Source organism: Capsicum annuum, chromosome 11 (assembly GCF_002878395.1).
Source record: "Capsicum annuum cultivar UCD-10X-F1 chromosome 11, UCD10Xv1.1, whole genome shotgun sequence".
NCBI lineage: Eukaryota > Viridiplantae > Streptophyta > Magnoliopsida > Solanales > Solanaceae > Capsicum > Capsicum annuum.
In genome coordinates, this window is record NC_061121.1 from 8,265,513 (window position 1) to 8,278,832 (window position 13,320).

Sequence of the window (13,320 nt, forward strand, 5' to 3'; positions counted from 1 at the left end):
TCATGCAACTCAACAGGAGGAGAACGTATCAGATCACTGTGTACCTGACATTGATGACACTTTCGAACAAATTGAATAGAATCCTTTTCCATAGTAAGCCAGTAATAACCTGCTCGAAGAATCTTCTTTGATAAGACATGACCATTAATATGCGACCCGCATACTCCAGAGTGTATTTCAACCATGATTGCCGAGGCTTCTTTTGCATCTACACACCTCAAAAGTCCGAGATCTGGGGTTCTCTTATACAAGATTCCCCCACTTAAGAAAAATCCACTAGCCAAACGCCTAATAGTCCTCTTTTGATCGTTGGTGGCATATGCTGGGTATTCTCTTGACTGAATGTACCGCTTGATATCTAAGAACCAAGGTTCTCCATCGAGCTCTTCTTCAACCGCATTATAGTAAGCATGCTGATCACGACTCTGTATATGCACTGGATCGATGTAGGCTTTATCAGGATGTTGGAGCTTGAAGACAGAGTGGCTAAATCATCAGCAATTTCATTATGAATCCTTGGAATATACCTAAATTTTACTAACACAAACCATTGACATAGCTCCTGCAAGCATTGTCGATACGGGATGAGCTTCAAATCTCGCGTCTCCCAATCGCCTTGAATTTGATGGACGGGCAAATCTGAATCTCCCAACACTAATAATTCCTAGACTCCCATATCAACAGCTAACCTCAAACCAAGAATGCAGGCTTCATACTCTGCCATATTGTTAGTACAGTAGAATCGAAGTTGTGCTATTACTGGGAAATGTTGTCCCGATTCAGAGATAAGAACCGCACCTATTCCGACTCCTTTCATATTGACAGCTCTATCGAAGAATAAGCTCCAACCTGGATCAACATCTATAACGACTTCATCGACACACAACACTTCTTCGTCAGGAAAATATGTCTTTAATGGCTCGTACTCTTCATCGATGGGATTCTCAGCAAGATGATCTGCCAAAGCTTGGGCTTTCATGGTGGTTCGAGTCACATATAAAATGTCAAACTCGGTAAGCAATATTTGTCACTTTGCCAATCGACCTGTCGACATAGGCCTCTGAAAGATATACTTCAAAGGATCCATGCGGGAGATGAGATAAGTAGTATAGGATGAGAGATAATACTTCAACTTCTGTGCTACCCAAGTTAGGGCACAACACGTCCTTTCAAGAAGAGTATACCTGGCCTCATATGCGGTGAATTTCTTGCTAAGATAATAAATAGCCTGCTCCTTTTTGCCTGTGACATCATGTTGACCCAGGACACAACCGAAAGAATTGTCCATGACTGATAAATATAAGATCAAAGGCCTACCAAGCTCCGGGGGTACCAGCACGGGTGGATTTGACAGATATCTCTTGATTCGATCGAACGCTTCCTGACATTCTTCAGTCCATTTTACCGCAGCACTCTTTTTCAGCAACTTGAATATGGGCTCACAAGTGGTCGTGAGTTGAGCAATAAACCTGCTAATGTAGTTTAGTCTACCAAGCAAACTCATCACCTCCGTTCTATTCTTGGGCGGGGACAAATCCTGAATGGCTTTGATTTTCGAGGGATCTAATTCAATTCTCCGACGGCTAACTACAAACCCCAACAGATTTTTAGATGGAACTCCAAATACATATTTTGCCGGGTTGAGTTTGAGATTATACCTGCGAAGCCTTTCAAAGAACTTTCTTAAATCTTTTACATGGTCGGCCTGACTTTTTGACTTAATAATAACATCATCCACGTAAACCTCAATCTCCTTATGCATCATGTCATGAAACATAGTGATCATGGCTCTCATATATGTTGCTCCAGCATTCTTCAAACCGAACGGCATCACTCGATAACAATAAGTTCGCCATGGTGTGATAAAAGACGTCTTCTCTGCGTCATCATCATCCATAATGATCTGGTGATATCCGTCATAGCAATCCACAAAAGAGGCAACCTCGTGTTTAGCACAGTTGTCTAACAAAATGTGAATGTTGGGCAGTGGAAAATCATCTTTTGGACTTGCTCTATTTAAATTATGATAATCAACACATACTCGAATTTTACCATCTTTCTTTGGTACGGGGACAACATTGGATAACCACATAGGATAGCGAGCTACTCGAATTACTTTGGCTTCAAGTTGTTTCATGATTTCCTCTTTAATTTTAATACTTACATCTGTTTTAAACTTTCTCAACTTCTGTTTGACAGGAGGGAATGCGGGATCAGTTGACAATTTGTGAGCCACTAACTCAGTGCTTAATCCAGGCATATCATCATAGGACCATGCAAAAACATCCTTATAATCCATTAATGCTTGAATCATTTCATCTTTTAGCTATGGCAAAACATGTACACTGATTTTAGTTTCCCTAATGTCTTCTTGATCCCCTAGATTTATTGGCTCAGTCTCATTCAAATTAGGATTCGGTTTGTCTTCAAACTGTTCCAACTCTTTGCTTATTTCTTATAGTGCTTTTTCTTCATCATATTCCCCATCCTGCTTCATTACATCTGGATTAGTTTGGATTTTAAGATCAGGCTGAAAATTCCGTATGCATGTCATGTCATTAGAATTAGCATAAAGAGAACTGTGTAAGAAAGAAAAACAAAATATATTAGACACAAAACAAAAGGGACATTGCATTTCATTAAATAAAAGATAGAAGGGTTTAAACATAGATACCAACATAACATAAACAAACTAAAAATCCGAATTACAACCCTGAAATAACTCAGATAAACAGAAAAAAAAAACAAAATAAACTACCAAAATTCCCTCCTGACTGGGAGAGGAGTGACTTCCTAATTATTGAGCCGGACAGCTGGACCTATGAATTGCACGTCTGCCATACTGGTACCTTCTCCTGCTTTGACCATATCAACTTCAATAAAAAGGTTCTAGAAGTCATCAACCAATTCAACTTCAAATTCCATATGCTTCGTGACACCGCTCTTAACAAATGATTCACTGAGTAGTGGCATGGGGCGAGGGAGTGACCATGTTTCCTTTTTCCTTCCCTTAGCTTTCTTCAGATCTTCAGCCGTAGGCTCAAACCCCTGACCAAACATGCCCACTTTCTCACTCAGACATATGGGATGAACTATATCGTGCAGAGACACTCCCAAACCCTTTCCTGGCTCAAATTTGTATTTCCAAAGTTCACTCACCATCATGATAGAAGCAGAAGACAATTGCGGTCCCGGTATAGCCTGTCATTCAGGGATACGACTCACTGGAACTGTATCAAAAATTTGATAGACAAATATCTCCTCTACGTTATTTGCTTCAATAAGAGACAAGGGAGAATCTTCGTAGGCTGACAAATCTCCTTCACCATGAATAACTACTTCTTGCATGTCATGCTCAAACTTAATTATTTGGTGCAGTGTAGATGCAATCGCCTTGGCCTTGTGGATCCACGGCCTTCCCAACAACAGATTGTAAGAGGATTCTACATTCAATACTTGAAACTGTATGGCAAACTCAACAGGCCCTATGGTCAACATTAGTTCTATTTTGCCAATGGAATTTGATTTTGCACCATCGAAAGCCCTAACACATACATTGTTGGGCTTGATCCTGTCAGCACTAATATTCAACTTTTACAAAGTAGAAATAGGGCAAATATTTGCGCCTGAACCTTCATCAATCATGACATGAGTGACGTAGAAATCTTCACACTTCACTGTAATGTAAAGGCCCCGATTATGCCCTGTACCTTCAACAGGCAATTCATCATCAGAAAAGCTGATTCGATTGACCTCAAAGATTTTTCCAACCAGTTTCTCAAGCTGGTTGATTGTAATCTCCCTTGGAACATATGCTTCATTTAATACCTTCATTAAAACATCACGATGCTCCTTGGAGTGCAACAACAAAAATAAAAGGGAAATTTGAGCAGGGGTTTTCTTTAACTGGTCTAATATTGAATACTCTGGCAACTTCATCTTCTTCAAAAATTCTTCGGCTTTCTCTTCAGTGATAGGCTTTTTGATAGATGACGGTCCACTCACCGTTGGCTTGGACTTTCTTAAGCTTTCAGGCACGAAGCATCTTCCTAACCTAGTCAAACCTCCTACCTCATCTACATCTTCCACCACTTCTTTCCCGTGATAGGTCATCACAGTCCGCCCATAATTCTAGGGAATCCTTTTTGTATCAACTATCGGAGGTTGGGTCACCGGTTTGAGGACAATAGGCGATGCCAGTGCTCCTTTCACCGTCAAGATGGGCTGACTCAGAGCTCCCACCACTGTCAACTTGGGTTTATCCTGACTTGAATCAACATGCCTTCTGGCGCCCTGTACTGTGATCAGGGGTTTCTTTGTGCTTTCTTGGGCTTTATCTTCTCTCATTCCTTCCCGGTTCAATGACATTGCTTTCAAAGATTCTGCTACATTCACCGATTTCTCTTCAGTGGTCTGTATCTTGACAATAGGCTTATAGTCCCTCGAAAACTCTTTCCCATCATATATCAATTCTAGCATATTGGCTTCAGCATGGGTTGGCAACGGATTCTGGTTAATGTTTGGACCCTCCGGGACCTGGACCAGCATCTGATTTGTGTTAATTAAATCTTGGACAGCTCTCTTTAAATGCCAGCATTTATCGATATCATAGCCTGGAATATCAGAACAGTACGCACACCTTAAAGAATAATCAAGATTTCTCGACGGTGGATTTGAAAGCCTTCCTTAAATTGGGCTTAAAACCTTCAACTTTCTCAACCTATCAAACAAGCTAGCATACGACTCCCCAAGAGGTGTGAATTGATTTTTGACCGCCTTCTCCTTCTTATACTCGGGCCTAGGCTGAAAGCTGGGTCTGGAGGGGTTTTGGTAATTTGGTGGAGCTAATGGGCAATTTTGTGGAGCTTGCGCGCGCCATTGCGGGTAAGAAGGGGTTTGGGCATATGGTTGTGCGCTATATACTGGGTATGGTGGTGGTGGAATGAAATACAAAGTGTTTTGTGGAGGTTAGTAATAGTGGGGAGAAATATATGGAGCTTGGGTATAGACTTGGGATTGGGGATAGGGGCGAGGTGGTCTTTTAGGATAGGAATGGGTTCCAGCTACGACAGTCGCCATGTCCTCTTTCTTCTTCCTACCTCCAAATGAACCAGTTCCACCTTGAATCACTTGTGTGGTAGCTTTTAATGCGGCAAAACTCACTATTCGGCCGTTCTTAATTCCATCCTCTATCATCTCCCCCATTTTGAGAACTTCCATAAAAGATTTTCCCATTGCCGGAAGTAAATGCTGAAAATAGGTCTCATCCTGCGCCTGAATGACAACTTCTACCAACTTAATTTCTTTCATTGGAGGCTTTACCCTGACGGCCTGTTCACGCCACCTTATCGCGTATTCCCTAAAACCTTCAGTCTCTTCTTCTTCATGTTGACCAAGGATTTTTCGTCCAGAATCAGGTCGATGTTGTACTGAAAATGTTGAACAAATTCAGAAGCCAAATCATCCCAGTTGTTCCATTTATCAATATCTCGATCGATAAACCATTCTGAGGCCAGATCTGAAAGACTCTCGCCAAAGAAAGCCATGAGCAGTTCTTCTTTTCCCTCTGCAGCCCTCAACTGGTTACAATATCGTCTCAAGTGTGCAACGGGATCACCGTGTCCTGCATACTTTTTGAACTTAGGCATCTTAAAACCGGGGGAAAGATTGATGTCTGGGAACATGCACAGATCTTTATAAGAAACACTTCTGTAATCTCCGATCCCTTGCAGATTTTTCATAGCCTGATCTAAACTCTTCAGTTTTCGGGCTATGATATCCTGTTCCTCCGTTGCGACAGGTTTCTCCGCATCAAATGGAAATGCAGGCGGTTGAGTGTACCCATATGGTTCATTCACTTGCAAAGTAGGTTTCGGGGCATAATACTGACTATTTGAAACCTTCAGTGCTGGCTCACTGGCAGACCTAGGAAGCCTCATTGTGGGACACGCGACATATATGCTAGTTTCATATGGTGGCGGAACCACGAATACCGGTGTGATTGGTGGCGCTGGCTGAGCAGCGGGTCTTGATTGGGGAGCTGCCAAGGGCACACCAGAACTGCCAGGATAGTAATATCGCGGAGTGAACCCCGACGCGTGCTCAGGTGACTCAGTAGGAACAGAAAATTATGCCTAAGAGAGCGGTAGGCAATTAGAAATATTCCCAAAACCTTCAGAGAGTGGAGGAGGAGGCATTCCGCTGGCCCATGCCCGGTGCAAATCTATCAATTGTTGCCTGAGCCTCACTACCTCATCAGTGTGTTCAGAACTTTCTTCCCTGTGATCCTGATCCAGGTCAACGAGTGAATTTTCAATCTCCCTGCTAGCCATGGCGAGCTTTGCTTTGGATCTGGTGAAGTATGGGTGACTAGCCAGAGTGCTGCAAACCTACCACTGTTATCTGAAAGAACATGCTCATCAAAGATGACATCCGTTAGGATTAGGGCACATAACAAGCATGGGAATCACATTGGTGAAATTGCCCTAAATTCATGCTCATTTCTACCAACTTTTGAGGGTAGCGAGGTCATTTTAACATCATCTTGATTTTTGTCTACACTTTTTTTTTATCTACACTTATTATTATTTTTCTTTCCCTCTCTTTTTCTCTTTTTTTTTCTTCTCTTTTTTTCGTATCAATCTCTGCTCTTTTCTTTTCTCTTGTTATCTACCTTTATTTTATCATTGTTTATGGCTTTTGTTTTTCTTTAAAAGAGGAAAAATGAAAAACAACGAAACAAAATGATTAGATCGAACCCAAAAGTAGGTTGCCTACGTATCATGTTGTACATGAATCAGATCTTGTGTAGTTCGGGCCTTGCCCAAAATGGCCAATTAAACTCTTTTTTCTTGAAACTTTAAGAAGAAAAGAAAACTAACAATTTGTCATAACCTTGTGAAGAAAGAAAACAACAAAACGTATAAAAAGTTTGGGACCACTGTAAAACGAAAAAAAAAATGAATACGAAACAACATTATAGACCCCTAAGACGACACAGGTAAAATTACTAATAAAGACTCTAACACCAAAAACAACTTGACTTCGACTTAAAACAGACACCACCCTACAATGACAGACACATAAAAGACTCCAACTGAATAAAGATAAGAAGTTATCTCTCAGACTGGTGCTCTGCGTGATGACCCTAGCTGATATGGACCTGCCTCTGAAGTTCTTTTTCTCCCGTTTAAACTTTGTAGCATATCCTATAAAGACACCCTGATACCGGGGAAGAAGCTTCGGGCCCGCAGAAGAAGCTTCAGGCCCGTAGTCCTGCTTCATGAGGAGTGCACTTGGAAAGATTATTCTGACACCTTTCTACTGTCTTGAACAAATATGCTAGCTGAACCCTCAGTGTTTCCACTTTGGACCCTACATTTTCATCCTGATGATCGTCTACTATGCATTCTTCCTGTATTCTCCCTCTAAGCTGCGCTGGTAAGGGTTGACTGATACCCCGAGGGACAGCTTGCAGCCAAACCTCATATCCCTGAGTGTGGCCCGGATTATCCAAACTTTCTTTGAATGTGTCCACACATAGCTTTGTTGCATGCTTCCAAAACTGTTCATACCTGCTCTCACCTAAGGCTTGGTCCTTGAAGTATTCAACATCCTTCAGAAGATCCACTGCCGGTGGCACGTCCTGTAGCCTACCTAATTGGCGCATTACCCTAGAAGGATTGTATGGTCTAGTGCAATTGAGCCCTAACATAACTAAAGGGAACTGCATCTGACAACCCAACAAGATTATCTTCGGTCGAAGCCACAGATAGGTCCACAAAATGTTATCCTCGATTCTTGATTCAAGAAATTCAATCCAAGCCTTGACTCCCACGGGTAACGAGAATTTATCCAAACGCAACCTGGAGTCCATGACTTTCACTCGATTGGGCATACAACGATCTAACACGTCTGATCTAACTAAAGAAGGCGCATGCAGATGCTCTATCAACCATTACTGCAATATCAAGTTACTGCCCTCAAAAAATCTCCTTCCCCCTTTCACTTCGGTTAAAGCCTTATATATTTCTGTTAAGATCATGGGTATGAGAGTGAACCTGCCCTTTTGATTAATGCCCTTGTCATTTTGATCCTTATGAAATAGGGCCATCACCACAAATTGCAAACGGGTATTAATACGTCTTTCTTCTAGTGGAAACACTAAAGTACCTAACAAAGCGAGGGTGAAGACTTCAAGACGCTTTTTCTCCCATTTCTCCTTAGTCACGTGAAATTCATCCCAAAAGCAATCAAAACCTTCCGAGGGCCCAAATCTATCGAACAAAAAATCTAGGGAAACCCACGAGTCACTTAAACAACCCAAACGGATACCCTTACTTTTTAAACCACAGGACTGCAAAAATCTCACGCCAGTATGATTTCGCGCTCGGATCATATCCTTCTCGATATAGGGCAAATGCAACAAACCAGATATTTCTGCCAAAGTAGGAGTCATTTCACATTCCCCAAACCTGAACACCAAACTACTCGGATCCCAAAAGGTCAACAAGGCCTCTATTAAATCTAGACGAGGGATAACATGCAGAAGTTCCGTAAGATCACCTAATATTTTAATCAATTTCTGCTGATCAACATAGTTAAACATTTCCCACCATTTTATTAACTTTTTAGGCACCTTGACAACCATCAGGACTCTAGACTTGGTGGACAAATCCATCCTGTAATAACACACAAGACGTTACCTCAAAAATTCGACAGGAGTAGAAGATTCCCAACCCTTGGAATTTTTGACGCCAACATATGTCGATGGGACAGACCACATTCATGACTCCAATTTGCCAAACAGAAGTACTGAGCGAAATCAGTCTACTTGGCAAACAACTCTAGATTACGGGACGAAAGACCTAGACTAATACTAAGACCAAGGCCGACACAAAAATTACCGAACCCGCTGAGGGTTGCCTACGTATCCCAACCCGAGGGAAGGGAATCAGGTATGCGTAGTTCATTCAGATTGAACAATTAACGATTAACTAACAAAATGACCCTAACTTAAGAGACACAATCAAAAGCAAACGAATAAAACTTTTTGGATTTTCAACTAGACACTTTAACCAAGACTGACACCACCAATTATACTGAAAAATCATTTTGGTATTTTATTTTATTTTTGACAATTAAGTAGAAAAAGCAAATAAAACTTTTTTTTTTCATTTTTCTTTTTTTTTTTTGAATTTACGGTACTTTACAAAACGTAAAAAAAATCTTTTTTAGTTTTTTTGAATTGTGAAAAACAAAAGCCATAACGAATTCTAAAATAAACTACGACATTCCTCTCTCTTCTTTTCATTCTTTTCGCCTCACTTTTTCTATTCTATTTTTTTTTTTCATTTTTGCCTACGCACCTTACTCCTAATTTATTTTTTTTCAAAAAAATCAGTCCGTCAAATGACCACGTTACCCTCAAAAATGCAACAATTAGCACGTAGGGATGCTTTAGAGGTGAGTCTCCTACAAAGGGCCATGTGGATCCGCTAGGTCCGTATGATGCACATAAACATGACCTAAAGGCTGATCTACGTTGTGGTTCACTAACAAGGCTGTTCGGGGGAGCGTATGGTCGATAGTGGCTGTTTTGCTTTCCACCTACTCCATAACACCGACGGCTCCCCCCCTAAAATAAGGGTGACTCAAACTAAAGGTTGTATACAACACGTGTACTACGGACTTGTTGCAGAAAGAAGGTCGGGGGGTGCACTCATGATGACAGATATAAAGCGGTAACACATAGGATAAATAATATAAATAAAGAGCACGAAAAAGCACAAAAAGTGAAAATAACACAAACAATAACCACAAACAATGTTTATACACTCGTAATGGCAAACAAAGCCGATATGACTGCAAAAATAGCTCGAATTCTGAAAACTTGTTATAGTATCCCCAGCAGAGTCGCCAGAAGCTGTCACACCCCCTTTTTTATGCGTACTCCAAAAAATGGATATATTTTAAAGTTCGAAAGGGTTTTATTATTTAAGTGACAAGAAATGAAAATTTGTTTTGGAAAAGGATTATTTGCATTTTTTATTCAGAGTCGTCACTTGACATAATCCGGTGTGCCAAGTCACCTTTGGAAAATCCTTTTCGAAACCTTTTGACTCTTAAACCGATTTGCGAACAGAGATTCCGGCTAAGAAATTCTGTTGACCGAGGGGAAGGTGTTAGACACCCCTCGATCCCGTGGTTCGACCACGGTCGCTTGGTGGAGTGTATCGACTATTTTGGCATTATGAAATGTATAAACCATACAAAAGAACACAAAATAATCAAACAATAAACAAGACAAAACAGTCCAAGAACGTAAAAGTCCAGTCCAATTATACAGTCCGAAAAATAGAAAAAAATACGAAAATAAAAATCCTAGTCTAAAACTAAATCTAAGCTCCTACCCGACACCGCAGGCCTTCATCACGATCATTTTTTGCCAACATGATACGTTGGGGCATTCTCCGGTGAGTAAATACAAGTGATCTCGGGGCATTCCCCGGTTAAATAAATACATCTAAATTAAATACGATAAACTAGAAAGAAACATTCACACGCACATTCCAACATCCAACAAAACACTTATTCCTAAATTTCGCCTACCCAAACCTACGATTGCCTACCCGCTTGACTTATCATGATACTATCACGAAATTGATAATTAGCCGTGAAAGTAACCATAACGACGAATCGAAATAACAACAAATCAAAATTAATCCTAATTCACTTTAACAATTTTTAACTCGCGCCCCGAATTCCCTTTAAACCACATGATTAATGCATGTTTTGATTTTCCAATCACATCTCATAATCCGAAACCAACATCAAACACAACACAAACAACGAAGATTCAAACCAAACACACAACAAATAAATCATCCACACCAACAACATCAATAAAAAGTCAAAATAAATTAAAGATTCGGTTAGAAGAAATGGACCTCGACGAAACTAATCCTCATCGATAATAAAGAAATTCGAAGACCAAAATACTCGATCGGAGAACCTCACAACGAATAAACCAAACTCGATATTAAAATAATAACCAGACAGCTCCAAAACCAGTGAAGAAAAACTTTACTATACGAAACCCAACCAAGAACGACGACGCGATTCGATAAAGACGACTCAAAATCCACTATCGACGACGAACCAAGAAATAAACGACACCAAGATCAACCAACAAACAGCAGGAAACCAAAATAGATCGAGCTCCCGGGAGCTCCGATGACGGAGAGACGGCGGCGGCTGATCGGCTATGATGACTGCCGTTCGGGGTTTAGGTGTTGACGGCGGAGGCAGATCTAAGCGGTGACGAGACAAATTTGGAAGGCGGAGAACGGAGCGGTGCCGGTGCTAGTTCGCCGGAGAAGAGAGATCACAGCCGAGAGAAGGCGGCGGCCGGTTCGGGTCCCTAACCGGCGAACGGTGTTCGCCTGCGGTGGCTGTTTCGCCGGCGAACGGAGGGGGTTTGACGGACGAGCCGATTTCGGCAACGACGGGCTGGCTGTCGTCGTTGACCGGATGGAGAAGCGATGGTCTTGAGCGAAGGCGGCGGCTATGTCTGCTCCGACGTCGGCGGTAGAGGGCGGCCACCGGAGGTTTTTTAGAGAGAGAGGTAGAGAGAGGTGAGCTGATTTTTTCTTTTTTTGGTTACTGTTCATCCCTTTTTTGTGTACGTGGGTATGTATATATTGTGTTTTGAGGCATTTCTTCTTGGACAAGAAAAAGAGAGGGGGGTGGGGTAACGTGGGGTAGGGGTAGTGGTGAGGTGTTATTTTTATTGGGTAGGTTGTTAGCATAAGATAGAGTTAGTTATTTTATTATTTGTTTATTATTTTTTTTGTATTTTACGGTGTATAATGAAATGGGTGAGGGTACACGATAAGATAAAATAAGAGTGGGTAAAAAATGATATCGTGGAGGGTACATAATATGCTAAGGTAGAAAATGAATAAAATCGAACTTCTAAGGGGGGGCAAAATTACGTGTCTACAGACTGCGATCCAGTAACAAAAGCATACACAGATATGAGGCAACATTGTCATATATTTGACACAAATGCCTTCGGTAAGCCACTTATGAACATTTGTATTTGATATAGGCAACATCACCTAGGCAAATTGTTAGGTGTCTTATGATGAAGAATATTTGAGGAGACATATACAAACTAATAAGGTTGCCTACATAATTCATACTATAATTTCTAAAAATATTGATCCATAATTACTCATTCTTAATACTTGAAATATGAAATGCCAGTTCGACTAGTGCATTAGCCACTGTTTCATATTGAATAACAGTTACTCGCATGTTCATAAGTCCTTGATCTTGATATCTGATCCATATGAGCATTCATACTTGTTACTTGTTATTATGTCTGTTTTACATGCCAATACATGTTTTATATGTACTGACGTCCCTTTGTTCGAGCCACTGCATCTTTGTAATACAGGATTAGGTATGCCGATAAGCAGATTTTCATACTAGGCACTCGTCCCATGTTCTGCAAAGTCATTGGTGAGCTTCTCTTTCATCTGGAGCTAATAGACGTCTAATACTCTTTAGTCATGTTTGTAGTTGTAATTTGGGTATGTTAGGGGTCCCGTCCCAACCATAATCCACTGCATGAATATAGATTCTATTAGAGACTTCGTAGACAGTATTAAATTGTCTCACATGATTATAGTTTCACTTATCTATATCATTTGAGTTCAATGGGCTAAATTTGTGTTATTTTATAGACCCTCATAATTAATTGGAAATAATAACTATTTTACTTAGAATATATGTCAGTGGTATAGCATATGCTTATACGTTTCTTGTTCGCTCTATCTAACTTAGGGGCGTGACAGATAATTAGTGCAGAAGGTACATAATATCAAAAAATGAGTTTGGAGGGGATAGGATCCTCACATAATTTTGGTAAATAATTGATAATTTTATTACCATTTTAAAAAAATTTCTATATCTTTCCCCTATATTATTCTTTGACTAGCTGTCTTCCATTGACAGAAGACTTCATTTTGGCCAACTAGTTAAATTTCAAGATTCTGGAAGATATTGAAAATAACATGATTATATAAAATCTCTTCATAAGTAGAAAAATAATCATTGTTATAACTGAATTTGATACTAAATAATGTTGCTATAAGAAGCATACTAAAATAACCAAATTAAAAAAAAGGGTTTTCTCAAAGGCAATATGGACAAGGCTTCAAGGACTCATGTGTTGTTGGTCGTCATCTTCTTGTTCATTTCACGTTGTTATTGTATATCTCTATTTTCTCTCTCTTTCTATGATGGAATTTA